This window comes from Saimiri boliviensis, chromosome X (genome assembly GCF_048565385.1).
Source record: "Saimiri boliviensis isolate mSaiBol1 chromosome X, mSaiBol1.pri, whole genome shotgun sequence".
NCBI lineage: Eukaryota > Metazoa > Chordata > Mammalia > Primates > Cebidae > Saimiri > Saimiri boliviensis.
This window is the reverse complement of record NC_133470.1, coordinates 62,808,550-62,829,412: the sequence shown is the minus strand read 5'-3', so window position 1 is coordinate 62,829,412 and position 20,863 is coordinate 62,808,550. Positions and strand designations below refer to the sequence as shown.

At 40.6% G+C, this 20,863-nt stretch overlaps 1 long non-coding RNA gene across 1 annotated transcript; it reads left to right on the top strand.

The window, feature by feature from the left end:
• The first annotated feature begins 10,994 nt into the window (after nt 1-10,994).
• Nucleotides 10,995-20,632, top strand: LOC141582868 (uncharacterized). The gene is made up of 2 exons (XR_012515777.1): nt 10,995-13,309; nt 17,820-20,632. It is a non-coding gene; the product is annotated as an uncharacterized LOC141582868 (long non-coding RNA).
• Nucleotides 20,633-20,863: the final 231 nt, after the last annotated feature.

Below are 20,863 nucleotides of genomic sequence, written 5' to 3'. Positions count from 1 at the left end.
TGGGAGGCCGAGGCAGGTGGATCACCTGAGGTCAGGAGTTCGAGACCAGCCTGGCCAACATGGCAAAACTACATCTCTACTAAAAATACAAAACTAGCCAGGTGACATGGCGCATGCCTGTAATCCCAGCTACTTGTGAGGCTGAAGCAGGAGAATCACTTGAACGCGGGAGGCAGAGGTTGCAGTGAGCCTGGGCAACAGAATGAGACTTGGTCTCAAAAAATAAATAAATAAAATAAAGTAAGCAAGAATGAGAGCTAATTTCAGATGAGAGTCAGATATCACTGTACATTTATGTTTACTTTAAGAGACAGATAGCTATATAAATGTGTATGTAAAAATAATTGAATAGATATAAGCATTACTATGCATGCATACATTTTCTAGCTTTCTGCTTAGGAGGTTCAGAAGCAGTGATACCTCAGTAACTAAAAAGGCACTCAGTGCTCATTCCATGGTTTCTAAATGTATTTTTTTTTCTTTTTTTTTGAGACGGAGTTTCGCTCTTGTTACCCAGGCTGGAGTGCAATGGCGCGATCTCAGCTCACCGCAACCTCCGCCTCCTGGGCTCAGGCAATTCTCCTGTCTCGGCCTCCTGAGTAGCTGGGATTACAGGCACGCGCCACCATGCCCAGCTAATTTTTTGTATTTTTTTTTTTTAGTAGAGACGGGGTTTCACTATGTTGACCAGGATGGTCTCGATCTCTTGACCTCGTGATCCACCCGCCTCGGCCTCCCAAAGTGCTGGGATTACAGGCTTGAGCCACCGTGCCCGGCCCTAAATGTATTTTTCAATAAAAAGTACCTGGCTCCTTATTATAAAAATGGCTAAAATTAAGGCTGCTCCAGGGAAAATACAAGATAAGGCTACACTACCTTGTAAAAGAAAGTAAGCAATAGCTCCAAAAAAAGATGTGGGATTATGTATAATTAACAAGTTAATAATTATTCAGGAATCTAGAGTGACAGAAACAAATGATTGAATAAATAAGGGAGAGAAAAAAAAATCTTCCTTAGAGAAAATTTCCCAAAAATAAATATATATATACACATACATGTAGATACCCTTCCCGTTATGAAGGTTAATTCTGCTTCCCTTAAATGTGGACTAAATTTAGTAACTCACTTCCAAAGCATAGAGGATGGAAACAGAAAAACAGTAACTTTACAGTGGAGAAACTTGGCAACCTGAACTAAGTGATTAAGAGCAACATCATCAGTAATGAGTAATGCTGAAATCCTATATATGTATCCTGATATGAACCTATGAGAAGGGCACTTTATCTGTGTGGTATTCTTCCCCAAAATCCACAATACCAGTTTAATCATGAGACTATCAGACAAATCCAAATTGAGAAATATTCTACCAAGTACCTAATCCATATACTTTTAAAATCTGTCAAAGTTATGAGAAACAGAAAAAGACTAAGAAATCATGAGGACTATCATACTTTGGATTGCATTACAAAAAAACAAAAAGGAAAAATATTGGTGATATCTAAATAAAATCTGTAGTTTACAGGCAAGCACAGTGGCTCACCCCTGTAATCCCTGTAATCCCAGCACTTTGGGAGGCCAAGGCGGGTGGATCATAAGGTCAGGAGTTCTAGACCGCCTGACCAACATGGTGAAAATACAAAATTTTACTAAAAATACAAAAATTAGCCGGGTATGCTGGCGAGTGCCTGTAATCCCAGCTACCCAGGAGGCTGAGGCAGGAGAATCGCTGGAACCCAGGAGACAGAGGCTGCAATGAGCCGAGATTGTGCCACTGTACTCCAGCGTGGGCGACAGAGCAAGACTCCATCTCAAAAAAATAGCAATAATAGTAAAATCTGTAGTTTACTTAATATTGTGCCAATGTTAATTTCTTAGCTATGATAAACAGGTCGTGATAAACACAGGATGACAGTATTAGGGACATCTGGGAACTCTCCTGAAGTATCCTGGAAATAGTTCCATAAACTCAAAACCGTTCCAAACCAAATCATTTTTTTTTAAATGAGATATAAATCCAACAATATGAAGAAAATCACAGTACATATAATAAGACTTCACACTAATTAAATGAAAGACAGTGCCAGACTAGACTGAAAAACATCATCTGGTTCTGGTAGGTAGAGACCTAGAAAGAGCATCACTTTCACCCTTACAAATAAATAGGGTAAGATGACAGGAAAGAAGTTCATCACTTTCCTTGAATCCCGCAGAGACATGAGTTTTACCTGGGCCAACCGGCCAAAATCTAAGTTGAGGTGCCCCAAAGTAATGATGAGACACAACTCTTGGCTTACCTGTGAAAGTAGATGCAATCAGACATCAGTAAGAGAGCAACTTCAGTTGGTGATGAGGAAGTGTTAAGTGGCAAGTGAGTGTGAAGCGGGGAGCGGGGGGTGGGGGGGGCACAGAAATTGAGAGGTCTGCTGATTATTCAGATATTTTCTCCACTAACCCATTCAAGAGATCACAGGAAAGATTGGTGCCAGTGTTAAGTAATTACCCTCAAGGCACATACCTGGAGGAGGGGAACAAAATCTGTTTGGGGAGGATCAAAGAAATCTATTCAGATCCTACTCCATCTACAAAACAAAATCCTTACTCAGTGGGAGGAAGAGCAACAAACACTGTGGCCATTAGGACAGTTGTAAAAACTCTGACTCTGGGAGAACAAAAACAGAGGTAAAAAAAATTAACTATGAAGTAAGACCAGAAATACACAATGGGTCCAAAACTACAGCAGGAGGAAGAGGGAAGAGTACTGAGTATAACACAACCACGAGACCAAGGACAGTGGTGTCTAAAACTAAGCCTTAATAAATAAAACAACAGATAGGGCACACTCCTGCCAACCAGTGACCAGGCTAAAAATGTCATACAGCAACAGCAAGAGGACCACTACTGAGAAAGGGACAATAATGTGGAAACAGACACTCTCTGAGACACAGCATAAAGGGAAGACTTAACCTTAGGGTGACATTTAGGAAAACCAGAGGCCATCTTCCCTACCAAATGCCTTGCTGTGTCACTGAGGAAACTGAGACAGTTTCCTTGTCCTCAGCTAGGGAGCAGCAATGCAGAGGTTTTGCCCACAGGGAAAGGCAGGCTGTAAAAAGAGTGTACTCAGGTATCCCCAAAAGAAACGACTTAATTTGGAACACAATGGGGAGGAAAACAAAAGCTTAAGGATGTTCCCAATAACAATAGAGATTTTGGTGTTAAGCAATTAAGGGTAGATTAGTAACTACTTGAGAGCAACAAGTGAAAGGAACACCAGCTAGAGGACTTCGAGATAACCACAGAAAGACAAATAAGAGCCCACCTGGGATCTGAGCCAAACTCAAAGGTTGGGCTCAAATATGATCTCTACAAAAGGGCCCAAATTTGGATCACATAGGCAATTTATGCCCCAGGACGTGGTCAAAAACAATAGATCAATCAGCCTGAAATTAGGGCAAACTAATGATTAGGTGAGATAACAGAGGCTAACAGTTTAACAGGGAAATTAGAAAAAGACATTGTGGGCCAGGTGCAGTGGCTCACATCTGTAATCCCAGAACTTTGGGAACAGTTGCCACTATTGCCTGATAAGAATGGCTCTCTGTGGCTAAACTGTATAAACAACGGGGTTTGTGCTGAACATCTGCTTTCCTTCTGCAAGTCTGGAATTTTGCTAAGTGCTAGGCAAAGGGTGCCTGCATGATCAGCCCCACAATAAAAGCTATAGTCGCTGAGCCTCTAATGAGCTTTCCTAGTAGACAACACTTCATATGTGTTCTCAGAATGCATTCCTGGTATGACCTGTGTGACCGTACTTGGAGGCTTACACCTGGCTTTAACGAACTTTAGCCCCAAGCATCTTTTCCCTGGGCTGATTTTGCTTTGTATCCTTTCATGGGAATAACTCATAACAATGAGTAAAATTATATGCCAGTCCTGTGGGTCCTCCTTGCAAGTCACTGAAAGAACCCTTGTGTTGCAACTTGCCGACATAAAAGTACAGATCTCAAACACAGCAGACAAAGACATCAAGGAAGTTAATACAAACATGTTCAAAGAACTAAAGAAAACCATACTTAAAGTAATGGGCCAGGCGCAGTGGTTCACGCCTGTAATCCCAGCACTTTGGGAGACTGAGGTGGGTGAATCACCTGAGGTCAGGAGTTCGAGACCAGCCTGGCCAACATGGTGAAACCTTGTCTCTACTAAAAATAAAATAAAATAAAATAAAAATCAGCTGGGCATAGTGGCAGGTGCCTGTTAATTTCAGCTACCCAAGAGGCTAAGGCAGGAGAATCGCTGGAGGCAGAGGTTGCAGCGAGCCAAGATCAAGCTGCTGCACTCCAAGCCTTGGCAACAGACTGAGACTAGGTGACAGAGTAAGACTCTATCTCAAAAACAAAACAAAACAAACAAACCCAAGACCCTAGCAGACAGAGACACAAGCAGCTGGACATGGAAAGGAACACATGAGCAGAAGACGACACAAGTGGCTAGACAACAAGAGGATGTCAAGGGGAGCATGCCAGCAGAAGAACACACCAACAGACAATGGCAGGACATTGACCGACCGGTTGAATGATGTAGAGTTTGGCCTAGGGGGTTGGCGGGTAGCCTGGGTGACCAAGCAGCCTGATGCCAGGGGAAAACCGTATCTCTTCTGATATTCCCATTTGCTAAGAGCTACTTCCACTCAATAAAACCTTGCACTCAAGCCCACATATGATTCTTCCAGTACACCAAGGCACGAACCCCAAAATACAGAAAACCCTCTGTCCTTGTCATAAGGCAGGGATTTTAATCGGACAGCTAAACTAAAAGAGCACCCTGTAACACACGCCTACGGGGGCTTCGGCAGTAAACAGTCACTCCCAGTGAGGAGGAAAATAAGATAAAATAAAATAAAATAAAAATTATAGTTAAGGTTAAAATAGGTTGCTAGAAGAATCACACTAAAGCTAAGTAAGTAACCCCTCCCAGCTCAACTATTAACTGCAGCTGCAGGCTTATCAAAACAAACACACATTCCAAGTAAGTCATAAAACTGTACTTAAAGTTAGAATAGCAGACCCAGTAGAACCCCCTCCTCCCGTAAAGATAAGGAATGTTATCTCCACACATACTTCTGCTATCCTTGTTTTTCTTTACCCCAGTTGCAAGGCCATGAGATCAAAGTAAACCATGTAGAAAACATATGTTTTTCAAGACTGCAAAACTGTCACGAAGTAAAATTTATTGCTTTGGTCTCAAAACTTGTTCCCTGCCTTGTTTTTCCTGCCCTTAAATGTAGAAAAGCAGCATGTAATTCTTGGTCCAGGGCCACAGACATTTGGAAACAGTCTGACTATGAGCCAGTACACCTAATAAAATTCTCTTAAAGCCTCAAAAGTTTCTCTGTTCCTTTAAAATCCTGCTACACTGGACAGTCATGTGCAGTGGCTCATGCCTGTAATCCCAGCACTTTGGGAGAACATGGTGGGCAGATCACGAGGTCAGAAGTTCGAAACCAGCCTGACCAACATGGTGAAACCCTGTCTCTAGTAAAAAATACAAAAATTAGCCAGGTGTGGTGTTGTGTGCCTATAATCCCAGCTACTTAGGAGGCTGAGGCAGGAGAATCACTTAAACTTGGGAGGCGGAGGTTGCAGTGAGCCGAGATCGTGCCACCGAACTCCACCCTGGGTGACAAAGCAAGACTCCGTCTGAAAAAAAAATCCACTCCTAGACACTGCTGTGGGGTCAGAGCCCCACCAGCCTGCCAGGCTGCATGCTCCACCTAGAGGTTTGAGCGGTGGGGCACTGAAGATGCAATCCAAACCCCCATCACCTGCCCTGCAAGAGGACAAGGCAACCTTTCCTATTTCACTTCCAGTAGGGGAAGCACATACAACCATTTTGAAATACACATAGAGTAACAAGTTTGAAACACATGGGAGCATTCTATTCATATCAATGCCTCCACTCAAGATAAACTATTTAATTAGAGCCTAACTGACCTGGAGAAAGGAAAATACCCAATACCAGCCCCTCTAGCCTTTCTCTTGGGGTAAAGGAACTACCCAGCTTAGTCCTGTCTAGCCATCATATCCCATGTAGGTGGGGGATGATAGAGGACACTGAGAAGCAGTTGCAAAGTTCACAGCCCAGAAGCACAGGCTCATTAAAAAACTAAGAATTAATCATAGGTATAGAGAACATTTCCACTTACCACACATCTTACCACCATAACACTAAAGGCCAGTGTACCAAAGTTCCTTTTACTCAATATTATCTGGCTTCCAAAAAAAAAAAAAATGGCCGGGCACGGTGGCTCACACTTGTAATCCCAGCACTTTGAGAGGCTGAGGTGGGTTGATCAACTGAGGTCAAGAGTTCAAGATCAGCCTGGTCAACATGGTAAAACCTCGTCTTTACTAAAAATACAAAAAATTAGCTAAGCATGGTGGCAGGTGCCTGTAATACCAGCTACTCTGGAGGCTGAGGCAGGAGAATCGCTTGAACCCTGGAGGTGGAGGTTGCAATGAGCCGAGATCGCACCATTGCCCTTCACCCTGGGCAAAGAGGGAAACTCCATCTCAAAAAAAAACAAAAAAAAAAAATGTACAAGGCAGTTTAAAAAGTGAAAACACACTTTGAAGGGAAACAGCAAGCATCAGTACCAGACAGGTATGACGTGGGTGTTGAAAATTATCAGACTGGGAATTTAAAATAACTCTGATTTGATTAACGTACTAAGGGCTCTAAGGAAAAAAGTAGACAATATCCAAAAATACATGTGAAATGTAAGCAGAGATGGAAATTCTAAGAAAGAATCAAAAACAAATGCTAGCCAGGCATGGTGGCTCACGCCTATAATCCACCACCTTGGGAGGCTGAGGCAGGTGGGTCACCTGAGGTCAGGAGTTCGAGACCAGACGAACTAACATGGTAAAACTCATCTCTACTAAAAATACAAAGATTAGTCAGGCATGGTGGCACATGCCTGTAATCCCAGCTACTCAGGAGGCTGAGGTAGAAGAATCACTTGAACCTGGGAGGCAGAGGTTGCGATGAACCAAGATCACGCCACTGCACTCCAGCCTGGGCGACAGAGCAAGACTCTGTCTCAAAAAAAAAAAAAAAAAAAAAAAAAAAAAAATGCTAAAGATCTAAAACACTACAATAGAACAATAGAAATGAAGAATGACTTTGGTGGACTCATTTGTACACTGGACATGGCTGAGGAAAAGAATCTCTGAACTTGAGGAGAGGATATGTCAATAAAAACTCTCAAAACTAAAAATCAAAGAGAAATAAGACTAAAAAAAAAAAGAGAACAGAATATTGAAGAACTGTGCAGCAACAATAATGGCTGTAATATGTTTGTAACAGGAATACCAGAAAGAGGAGAAAGAATGGAAGAGAAGCAGTATTTGAAGTAATAATGATGGAGAATTTTCCCCAAATTAATGTCAGATACTAAAGCATAAATTCAGGAATCTGAGAGAACACCAAACATTATAAATGCCAAAACAAACAAACAAAACTACACCTAGGCATATCCTATTCAGCCTGCAGAAAATCAAAGATAAAGAAAAAAATCTTCAATGACACCACCAAGTGGAGGAAAAAAAACAGCTTACCCATAGAGGAGTAAAGATAATTCTGACTTCTCAGAAAACATGCAAGCAAGAAGAGTGAAGTACTTAAAAGTGTAGAGAGAGAGAAAAAAATAACCTAGAATTATGTGCCCTGCGAAATCATCCTTTAAAACTAAAGAAGAAATACTCTTTCTCAGACAAATAAAAATTGAAGAAATTTGTTGTCAGTAGATCTGGTTTGTCAGAAACGTCTTTTTAAAAAATTTCTTCAGGAGGCTGAGGCAGGAGCATTGCCTGAACCCAGGAGGCGGAGGTTGCGGTGAGCCGAGATCGCGCCATTGCACTCCAGCCTGGGTAACAAGAGCGAAACTCCGTCTCAAAAAAAAAAAAAAAAAAAAATTTCTTCAGGGAAAAGGAAAATGATATGGCTCAGAAACTCAGATCTCTATAAAGAAAGGAAGAGGTTGGCACGGTGGCTCACACCTGTAATCCCAGTACTTTGGGAGGCCGAGGTGGGCAGATCATGAAGTCAGGAGTTCAAAGCCAACATGGTGAAATTGCACTACCAGTAATGAAGTAATACAGTGTTACTTTAAAGTGGACTTGTAAATATATATTGCAAGCTCTAGGGCAACCACCAAAAAAGGTAAAATAGACCAAGCAGACCAATACCTCGAAAGAAACAAGGTGTCAAAACTCATATAAAAGGAAAAAATAATATAGACTATGAACAAGTGGGGTTTATCTCAGGTATACAAGACTGGTTTAACATTTGAAAATCAACTAATGTAATCCATAATATCAAAAGGCTAAAGAAAAATCACATGATCATTTAAACAGATGGAGAAAAAGCATTTCACAAAACCCAACACCCATTCATAGTAAAAACAACTCAGCAAATTTGAAATAGAGGGGAACTTCTTCAACTTGATAAAGAGCTTAAAACTAACATCATACTTAAAAGTATGAAACTGGCTGGACGCGGTGGCTCAAGCCTATAATCCCAGCACTTTTGGAAGACAAGGCAGGCAGATCACGTGAAGTCAGAAGTTGAGGACAAGCCTGGTCAACGTGGTGAAGCCCCATCTCTACTAAGAATACAAAAATTAGCTGGGTGTGGTGGCGGGCACCTGTAATCCCAGCTACTAGAGAGACTGAGACAGGAGAATTGCTTGAACCTGGGAGGCAGAGGTTGCAGTGAGCCAAGATCGCACAATTGCACTCCAGCCAGTGTGACAAGAGTGAGACTCTGTCTCAAAAAAATGAAAAAGAAAAAACAAAAAAAGGTAAGAAACTAAACACTTTCCCATTAAGGTCAAGAACAAAGCAAGGGGCCAGACACAATGACTCACGCCTGTAATCCCAGCACTTCGGGGAGGCTGAGGCACACGGATCACCTGAGGTTGAGAATTTGAGACCAGCCTCACTAACATAAACTCCATCTCTACTGAAAATACAAAATTAGCCAGGCATGGTGGCACATGCCTGTAATCCCAGCTACTCAAGAGGCTGAGGCAGGAGAATCGCTTGAACCCAGGAGGCAGAGGTTGCAGTGAGCTGAGATCGCCCATTGTACTCCAGCCTGGGCAACAAAAGCAAAACTCCCTCTCAAAACAAAACGAAAAAACGGCACCCTATCACATGAGCAGCTGTATGGTCTGTGGGAAAAGCTATTGCACTCCAGCCTGGGTAACGAGCGAAACTGTCTCAAAAAAAAAAAAAAAAAGGGAAATAAAAGATACACACATTGGGAAGGAAGACCTCACACTGTCTTTGTTCATAGATAACATGATCATCTGAGTAGACATTCCAAACAATAAACCAAAAAAACCAAAGTTAATATACAGCAGCGAATTGCTTCCCAGTATACCAGCAATTAACAGGTGGAATTTGGAATTTAAAGCAAAATACCATATACATTAGCAGCCCCAAAAATAAAATATTTAGGTATAAATCTATGTACCAAAATACATACAAAAGACTAAAAAACTCTAATGAAAGAAAATCAAAAGAATTACACAAATGGAGAAATATTTTATGTTTGTGGATACAAAGACAGTATTGTCAAGATATCAGTTCTTCCCAACTTCATCTATAGATGTCATGCAATTCCAAACTCCCAGCATATTATGGATATCTGCAAACTGATTGTGAATTTTATATGGAGAGGCAAAAGACTCAGTATACCCAACACAATATTGAAGGGGAAAGAACTCACTGCATGAAGCACAGTGGCTCATGCCTGTAATCCCAGCACTTTGGGAGGCCAAGGAGGGCGGACCACTTGGGGTCAGGAGTTTGAGGCCAGTCTGGCCAATGTGATGAAACCCCATCTCTAATAAAAACATAAAACTTAGCCAGGCATGGTGGCGTATGCCTGTAATCCCAGCTACTCGGGAGGCAGAGGCAGGAGAATCGCCTGAATCCAGGAGGCGGACATTGCATGGAACCAAGATTGTGCTACTGCACTCCAGCATGGGCAACAGAGCAGCACTCAGACTCAAAAAGAAAAAAAAAGAACAAAGTCACTATTTGACTTCAGGACTTAATCAAAAGCTATGGTAATCCAGACAGTGTGATATTGGTGAAGAAATGGATAAATAGATCAATGAAACAGAATAAAGAGCCCAGATAGAGACTCACATAAATATAGCCAACCAATCTTTGAGAAAGAAGCAAAGGCAATATAATGGAGCAACAAACAGTGTTGGAATAGCTGAATATCCAAATGCAAATAAATGAATCTAACACAAACTTTATGCCATTTACAAATATTAACTCAAAATGAATGCCAGACCTAAAAGTAAAACGCAAAACTGTAAAAATAGAACTCCAACATTAGAGAAAACTTAGACATTATTGAATATGGCAATTACTTTCTAGATACAATACCAAAAGCACAATCCATAAAAGAAATCATTGACAAGCTAAATGTTATTAAAATAAAAAAAAAATTTTACTCTACAAAAGACACCATTAAAATATGAAAAGACAGCCAGGCACAGTGGCTCATGCCTGTAATCCCAGCACTTCGGGGCACCAAGGCAGGCTGATCACCTGAGGTCATGAGTTCAAGACCAGCCTGACCAACATGGAGAAAACCTGTCTCTACTAAAAGTGAAAAATTAGCCGGGCATGGTGGCGCATGCGTGTAATACCAGCTACTTGGGAGGCTGAGGCAGGAGAATCCCTTGAACCTGGGAGGCAGAAGTTGCAGTGAGCCAAGATCACAGCAGTGCACTCCAGCCTGGGCAACAAGAGTGAAACTCTGCCCCCTACCCCCCTGCACAAAAAAAAAAGATAAGCCACAGAATATGTCTGCAAAAGACGTATCTGATAAAGTACCGTTACCTAAAATATACAGACAGCTATTAAAACACAGTAAGTAAACAACCCAATTTTCTTTTTTTAGGGATTATAGGTGCTCTCCATCACACCTGGCTAATTGTTTTTATTTTTTTTTTTATTTTTTTATTTTTGGAGACAGAGTCTCGCTCTGTTGCCCAGGCTGGAGTGCAGTGGCATAATCTCGGCTCCCGCAACCTCAGCCTCCCAAATTCAAGCAATTCTCCTGCCTCAGCCTCCTGAGTAGCTGGGATTACAGGCGCGTGCCTCCACACCTGGCTAATTTTTGTATTATTAGTAGAGACAGGGTTTCATCGTGTTGGTCAGGCAGGTCTCGAACTCCTGACCTTGTGATCTACCCACCTTAGCCTCCCAAAGTGCCAGGATTACAGGTGTGAGCCACCATGCCCAGCCTATTTGTATTTTTAGAGATAGGGTTTCACCATGTTAGCCAAGCTGGTCTCAAACTCCTGACCTCAGGTGATTCACCCACCTCGGCCTCCCAAAGTGCTGGCATTACAGACGTGGGCCACCACGCCGAGCCATGCATGATTTTTAACATCCTACATGGATCAGTTACAAAACACTGTTTCACTGAGCAATGCAGATATTTCAAATATTGACATATTTCATTAAGCAATAAGTAAAAATCACTTTTATTAAAATCTTCTCTCACCTGTAGTCCCAGTTACTGGGGAGGCTGAGGTGGGAGGATCGCTTAAGCCCAGGAGTTCTGGGCTGCAGTGCGCTATGCCAAGCAGGTGTCTGCACTAAGTTCAGCATCAATATGGTGACCTCCCGGGAATGGGGGACCACCAGGTTGCCTGAGGAGGGGTGAACCAGCCCAGGTTGGAAACGAGCAGGTCAAAACTCCTATGCTGATCAGTAGTGGAATCGTGCCTGTGAACAGCCACTGCACTCCAGCCTGGGCAATATAGCAGAAGACCTGTATCTTTAAAAAAAAAAAAATCTTCTCTCATATTAACAGTAAAGTCCTTAAGTACTGGGAAGCTATCAAGCTTACAGAGGCACATACAAGTATATAAAAATTATAAATTTTGTTTGAAAGCTAATTTAAAATAGGCAACAAGTACTCTAAGTTGTTTTCCTAGAAAGGATAAGCCCATTTTACTTAGAAAAACATATCTGCCCAATACCCAAGTGTAAAAACCATAGCTTGTCTATTAGTTTATTCTTCTAAGTATAATGTTGTAAATTTTAAAAAGTCAGCAGCACAGCTTAATGACAATGTTACAGGTGATTTTCTTCAAGATAATTTAAAATTCAGTTTGCAGAACTGCTTCCTTTTCCGATCACATCATATTGAGAAGACATGTACTCAAGGGTCAATATTTAATAAAACTAATAACTTTTACTGTCCATCAAAGACATTTTTTGAGATAGTCTTACTCTGTCCCCTAGGCTGGAGTACTCATTTTCAAGATGGTTATAGCTACTTTAAGGTCTGTGCCTTACCACATAAATTTTAAAATAAGCTTTTCTATATCTACAAAAACCTCCTAGGATTTAAATAGAAATTCCATAAAACCTATCAATTTGTGGAGAATTGACATCTTTACTATCTACTAAAAATACAATATATTGAGTTTCCCAAGTCATGAACATGGTCTTTTTAATTATATAGGAATTCCTGAGTTTCTTTCATCACCATTTTGTAATTTACAAAATACAAATCCTGTACATGTTTACTTAAGTCTAAGTGTGGTATTTCTTTGGAGTGCTAGCAAATGGTATTGTGTTTATAATTTCCATTTCCACATATTAATTGCTAGTATATAAAAATGTGATTCATAGCCGGGCGCAGTGGCTCAGGCCTGTAATTCCAGCACTTTGAGAGACCGAGGTGGATGGGTCACAAAATCAGGAGTTCAAGACCAGCCTGGCCAAGATGGTGAAACCCTGTCACTACTACAAAATACAAAAATTAGTTGGGCATGATGGCAGGGGCCTGTAATCCCAGCTACTGGGGAGGGTGAAGCACAGAACTACCTGAACCCGAGAAGTAGAGGTTGCAGTGAGCCGAGATTACACCACCGCACGCTACTCCATCCTGGGCGTCAGAGCAAGACTCTCCCGCAAAAAAATAAAAGAAATGTGATTCATTTTTGTGTGTAGATCTTTTATCCTCTGGTGTTACTGAACTCATTACTTCTAGAAATTGGCAGGGGGGAGGGGAGAATTTAGATTCCTTGAGATTTTCTACATACACAATCATGCCATTGCATATAGGGACAAATGTGCTTCTTTCCAACTGGGATGTCTTTTATTTCTTGTTCTTACCCTCTCTACAGTGGCTTGAATTTCTAGTACTATGTTGAACAAGGAAGGTGAGAATGGACATCCTTTGCTTTTTCCTGATCTTAAGGGTAAGATTCAGTCTTTCACCATTATGTATAATGTCAGCTATAGGTTTTTTATAGATGCTTATTCCTCATTGTCTGAAAATCACTATCAAGAATAGGTATTTGACTCTGTCATAGGTTTTTTTCTACATCAATATAATCAATTATATGATTGTTTTTTAGCTTGTTGATATAGTACATCATATTTACTGATTTTCAAATGCCAAACCAATCTTATATATCCGTAAGACTGATTTTCAGGCCAGGAACGGTGGCTTTTACCTGTAATACCAGCACTTTGGGAGGCCGAGGTGGGTAGATCACGAGGTCAGGAGTTCAAACCAGCCTGGCCAACATGGTGAAACCCAGTCTCTACTAAAAATACAAAAATTAGCCGGGCACGGTAGCAGGCGCTAGTAATCCTAGCTAGTAGGGAGGCTGAGGCAGGAGATCGCTTGAACTCGGGGTGGGGGGAGTTGCAGTGAGCTGAGATGGTGCCACTGCACTCCAGCCTGGGCAACAGAGTAAGACTCTGTCTTTTTTAAAAAAAAAAAAAAAAAAAAAAAAAAAAGATTGATTTTCAATTGCTGAACCAACTATAAAATATAGTTATTTTACAAATATAATTATATAAAATATAGTAGTATGTTTATATAAAATAGTTATTTTATAACTACAAAAATTCCAACTTGGTCATGGTCTATAAATTTCTTTTCATATACTGCTGGAATCAATGTGTTAATACTATGTTAAAAGTATTTGGGGTCTAAAAGGAAGACTTGGTCTGCAGTTTTGTGGAGGTTTTTCGTACTAACTTTGTCTTATTTTCACATCAGGCCAATATTAGTGTTAAAAATGAGTTAAATTTTTTGAATGAGATTATATAAAACTGCTTTTAATTATTCTTTAAATGGATTGTAGTATTTAACAGTGAAATCATTTGCATCTAAGATTTCTATTTTGGGATCAATTACACATTCAATTTCCTTAATGGTTATGGGACTATTCAAATTGTCTATTTCATCATAACTTAGATCTTTTAAGTCTTTTACTTCTAAGTTGATGATTTATATGATTCTTCATATTATGCCCTTATACTTTTAATGGCTACAGACAGGATCATTCCTGATATTGATGAATTTTGCCTTCTCTCTTTACCTCTGTTATTCATGACAGAAGTTTACCAATTTTAAAATGTTTTTTGTAGAAAGCCAGAGTAGCCCACCCTCTCTGGGGGGATCATAGCAAGGCTGCTGTGACCCTTGGGTGACCTCCAAGAGAAGCGAAACTATAACAGGGGAATGTGTATGCCTCGGAGAAGAGCAGTCAGACCTAGCAAAAGATAACCAGCTTTCACTGATCTTGCTGCAAGGTAGTTATTAGCTGAGGTATGTTAACTGAAGTACGAGAATTATAACCACAGGCTGTTCTGGGTAACTGCACCCTCGCTGTGCTATGTGCTTTGTGAACACATAAAATAAAGTACTTTGAGGCAGGACGGGCTGGAGAAACAGATACTTTCACTTTCCTGGACCCCCTGGACCCGCTTTTCTCTATGTCCTGTCTTCGTGTTTTTCTTTATCCTCCACCGTTCCCTCTTAGGTCTTTGAACCCTTGTGCAGCTCAGGATGCAGCTCACACCAGAATTTTTGTAAAATCACCTTTTTGTTTCACTAATTTCCTGTTGTAAAAATCACTGATTTCTTACCTTTATTGTGTCCTTTCTTTTGCTGGCTTTGGGTTATGCAGGTAGTTTTCTAGTTTCTTGGGGTAGGAACTTACGATTATTGACTTCAGACATTTTCTCTTTTTTCCTTTTTTTTTTTTTTTTTTGAGAAAGAGTTATGCTCTATTGCCTAAGCTGCAGTGTAGTGGCATGATCTCGGCTCACTGCAACCTCTGCCTCCCGGGTTCAAGTGATTCTCGTGCCTCAGCCTCCCAAGCAGCTGGGATTAGAAGCACACACCACCACCACGCATGGCTAATTTTTGCATTTTTACTACAGATAGGATTTCACCATGGCTGCCCAGGCTGGTCTCAAACTCCTGAGCTAAGGCAATCCGCCTGTCTTGGCCTCCCAAAGGGCTAGGATCACAGACATGAGCCACTGCGCCCGGTCGACATTTCCTCTTTTCTAATGAAAATATTCAGTGGTATAAATTCCCCCCATACCATGATTGAATACTAAGTCTACTCCACATGTTCTGATAACTGTGTTCCATTTTCACTAAGATAAACACATATTTTCTGTTTTTTTCCTCTGAGATGTCCTCTTTGACCTAGGATTAATAGCGCTGTTGAGATCGGGAGTGGTGGCTCACACCTCTAATCCTAGCACTCGAGGAGGCCAAAGCAGGTGGATCACCTGAAGTAAGGAGTTCAAGACCACCTGGCCAACATGGCAAAACCCTGTACCTACTAAAAATACAAAAATTAGCTGGGCATGGTGGCACACACCTGTCATTCCAGCTACTCGGGAGGCTGAGGCACAAGAATTGCTCGAACCCAGAAGCCGAAGGCTACAGTGAGCCAAGATCGTGCCACTGCACTCTAGCCTGGGTAACAGAGTGAGACCCTGTCTCAAAAAAAAAAAAGAAATTTTAAAAAAACTATGCAGATGTGGTGGCTAATGCTGTAATCCCAGCACTCTGGGAGGCTGAGGTGAGTGGATCACGAGGTCAGGAGTTCAAGACCAGCCTGACCAATACGGTGAAACCCCATCTCTACGAAAAATACAAAAATTAGGGGCCACGGTGGCTCATGCCAGTTGTCCTAGTGCTTGAGGAGGCGAGCTCTATGTGTTCGAGGCCAACAAACCTGGGCAAGCAAGAACTTCTCATTCATTAAAAAAAAAAAAATACAAAAATTAACCAGGCGTGATGCCGTGCACCTGTAGTCCCAGCTACTCAGGAGGCTGAGGCAGGAGAACCGCCTAAACCAGGAGGCAGAGGTTGCAGTGAGCCAAGATCACACCACTGCACACTCTTGCCTGGGCAACAGTGAGACTCCATCCCCGCCCCACAAAAAAAGATAAAGTACAGGAGACTTTTAGGGCAATGAAACTATTGTGCATGATATTGTAAGGGTAAATGTATATATATTTTTAATAACCAAATAGAATTTATGACACAAAGAGTAAGTATACTTTAAGGTATGCTATAGGCCAGGAATAGTGGTTCAAGTCTGTAATCCAGCACTTTGGGAGGCTAAGGTAGGTGGATCACCCAAGGTCAGGAGTTTGAGACCAGCCTGACCAAAATGGTGAAACCCCATCTCTACTAAAAATAAAAAATTAGCTGGGCATGGCAGTGTGCGCTGTAATCCCAGCTACTCCGGAGGCTAAGGCAGGAGAGTCGCTTGAACTCAGGAGGCAGAGGTTGCAGTGAGCCGAGATCATGCCACTGCACTCCAGCCTGGGCAACAGAGCGTGACTTCCTCTCAAGAAAAAAAAAAAAGGTAAGCTATAAACTTTAGTTAATAATAACGTACAATATTGGCCCTATAATGACAAATGCACCACACTAATGCAAGAGAATAGTAATAGTGGAAATTGTTTGAGAGAGAATGAAGGAGTACTGGGAACTTTCTATACTTTTCCTTCAATTTTTCTGTAAAAGTACCCCCCAAAATAAACTCCTAATTAAAACATAATAATAAGGCAGGAGAATCACCTGAACCTGGGAGCCGGAGGTTGTGGTGAGCTGCGCCACTGCACTCCAGCCTGGGCAACAAGAGCGAAACTCTGTCTCAAAAAAAAAAAAAAAAAAATTATATTATGGGCCAGGCGCAGTGGCTCACACCTGTAACCCCAACAGTTTGGGAGGCTGAAGCGGACAGATCACCTGAGGTCAGGCACGATCTCGGCTCACCGCAAACTCCACCTCCAGGTTCAAGTGATTCTCCTGCCTCAGCCTCCCGACTAGTTGGGATTACAGGTTTGCGCCACCACGCTCGGCTCATTTTTTGTATTTTTAGTAGAGATGGAGTTTCACCATGTCGGTCAGTCTGGTCTCAAACTCCTGACCTCAGGTGATCCACCTTCCTTGGCCTCCCAAAGTGCTGAGATTACAGGCGTGAGCCACCATGCCCGGCCTATATAGTCATATTTGAAATAAGTCTCATATTAACATACATAGTTAAGTCACTGCCACTCTGACAATCTCTTATCCTTTAAATAGCACATTTAAATGATTTAAATATAATGTAATTGTTCATATATTAAGGTTTAAATCTGCATTTATTTTTCCTGTGTTCTTAAGTTTTCTATTTATCTGTTTTTATCTGCCTTTCTGTGGGTTAGCTGAACATTTTATAAAATTCTAATTCCTTTCTAGAGGTTTTTGCATATACTGCATGGCATTTTTAGTGGTTGTTTCACATTATATATATACATTACTTATTACATTCTACGGCTGTCGATATTTTATTAGTTCGTGTGCGGTATAGAAACTAACTTTTCTTTATGTCCCTTAACCCTCTCTGATGTATACCATATTGTCTTACATATTTTCTTTCTTTCTTTCTTTCGAGACAGAATCTCACCCAGTCACCCAGGCTGGAATCCAGTGGCATGATTTCAGTTGATTGCAACCTCCACCTCCCAGGCTCAAGCGATCCTCCCACTTCAGCCTCCTAAGTAGCTGGGACTACAGGTACACACCTTTACACCCAGATAATTTTTGCATTTTTTGCAGAGATGGGGTTTCATCATGCTGCCCAGGTTGGTCTCAAATTCCTGGGCTGAAGCCTTCTGCCTGCCTCAGCCTCCTACAGTGCTGGAAGTATAGGCATGAACAACCGTGCCTAGCCACATATTTTCTTTAAATACATTTTCTTTAAATGCATGTAAATACAATTGTCAAATGATGAATAAATAAAATGTGGTGCATTCATATACAGAATAGAATATTATTCAACCATAAAAAGGAACTAAGTACAAATTATATGCTAAAGTATGGATGGATGTTGAAGATGTTATGCTAAGTGAAAGAAGCCAGACATAAGAGATCACATATTACAGCTGACCCCTGAACAACGTGGGTTTGAACTGTGTGGGTCCATTTATATGAATACAGTATATAATGAATTACCATAGAAAGTATGTGTTAATTGACTATGGTATTGGTAAGGTTTCCAGTCAACAGTAGGCTATCAATAACGGTAGTTAAGTTTTGGTGGAAGTAAACATTTTATGTACATTTTTGACTGTATGAGGGGTTGATACCCCTAACCTCCCACTGCTAAAAGGTCTACTGTATATGTAGACCTTTGTATAAAATATTCAGAACAGGCAAATCCATAAACAAAAAGCAAATAAATAGCTATGGGATAGTAAGCAAAGGGAATGAGTACAGGGCTTCTTTTAAAAATGATTAAAATCTTTTAGAACTAGATGGCAGTGATGGATGCACAACATCGCAAATGTCTGAAATGCCACTGAACTGTATATTTTAAAATAACTTAAACACTTACGTGTATTTTGCCACAATTAAGAAAAAGAATACTATAAAGTGAAAAGAAAAGTAGCTAACTGAAAAAAATATCTGCAGGCCAAGCGCAGTGGTTCACGTCTATAATCCCACCACTTTGGGAGGCTGAGGCAGGTAGATCATGAGGTCAAGAGATCAAGACGATCCTGGCCAACATGGTAAAGCCCCGTCTCTACTGAAAATACAAAAATTAGCTGGGCATGGTGGTGTACGTCTGTAGTCCCAGCTACTCAGGAGGCTGAGGCAGGAGAATTGCTCGAACCCACAAAGGGGAGGTTGCAGTGAGCCAAGATTACACCACTGCACTCCAGCCTGGTCACAGAGCAAGACTCCACTTAAAAAAAAAAAAAAAAAATGCAACATTATAACAAAAAGGCAATTTTTCTTAATTTATGAAGAGTGTCTACAACAAGAAAAAAGTCCAAAGACCAATATTTTTTTTACAGGACCAACAATATTAAAAAAATAGTTCACAGAAAAAAAAGCACCTTTCAAATGGATTTTTTAAAAGTTCAAATTATCTTGAACACTGACATTCTCCCTTTCCCCTTCAATTTTCTCACAAGTGGCATTCTTATCTCTTTCACTAGATAGGGGAGTTCTTAAAGCTCAGTTCTAGTCCCCCTAGTTTGCTTTCCTGGTACTGGAAATGCTGTCATGATACAGTTGGCAGAGTGAATGGACCAACATTCACAAATTATTTTCCCTATATTTAATCACTAACAGTACAGTTGGCAAGACCCCAATTCATGTTTTGTGAAGTTCAACAAGCCAATTTCATAAAACTAACCAAAGAAGAGGGTATAGAGAACTGCTCTAAATTTTAAAAGGCTCAAAAGACATAAAAATCAAATGCAATGTGTGGTCTCTGAATGGATCCTGGTTTTCATAAAGCAGCTATTAAAAACATCTTAGGGACAAATGGAAAAATCTAAATATGAACTGGGAATTAAATATTAATACTGTTAATCCTAGTATATGCAGTGATGGCATTGTGATTATATAGCAAAAGGTCCTTGTTTATTATATACTTATATTGAATTATTTAGAAGAAAATGTAACTGTAATTTACAATATTTTGGGGGAAAAGGCAAGTAAGGCAAAATCGTAACAGCTGATAAATCTAAGAGATCTATATATGGAAATTCATTATGTTATTCTCTCTACTTTCATTTGAATGTCTAAAATTTTTCATAACATGAAAAAATACAAATAAATTACTGACCTATTAATTCATTTCTCACCAACTAAATATCTACCTCATTAAGCAAATAATTATTCTAGAAAGAACACTTGTGAATATACAATATACAAGTTAATATTATTCATAACTTCAAAATGTCCTTTAAGGAGCATTTATTCTTATGTTTCAGAAAATATGTTTCTCCATTATTGCTGAGTTATGCATTTCAACTAGTATTCTACTTCACATAATCACTTACTTATTAGTACACTTTAAATGTTCACTTGGTTCTGGTTCTGCTGCTTCACTTTCCCTAACCCCCAATCAGCCTACATCAGTATCTTCATTGCTAAAACAGTACAGCTTCAACAGCACTAGAAGACAGTATCTAACTACATGAGAAAAGTTGCATTTACTCTGCTGCAAATAAGAAGAGGAAACCCTAAGAGCTAAGTTTTCTGTCCAGTGTGTAATCATCATTTTCCTTCATTCTTTTAAGCTAATGTGTCAAACATAGCTTAAAGTACATAGCTGAAGTACTATAAATTCTTTTTAAAAAGCTATGTTGACAATTATTTTACCTGGAAAGTATCAGTTTGCTTTTAAATGTTATTCAAAGATATACTCCACAAGTGTAATTTTATTACATCTCAAGAACTTTTTTTTTTTTTTTTTGAGACAGAGTCTTGCTCTGTCACCCAGGCTGGAGTGCAGTGGCACGATCTCGGCTCACTGAAACCTCTGTCTCCAGGGTTCAAGCGATTCTTCTGCCTCAGCCTCCCGAGTAGCTGGGATTACAGGCATGCGCCACGATGCCCAGCTAATTTTTGTATTTTCAGTAGGTACAGGGTTTCCCCATGTTGGCCAGAATGGTCTCGATCTCTTGACCTCCTGATCCGCCCGCCT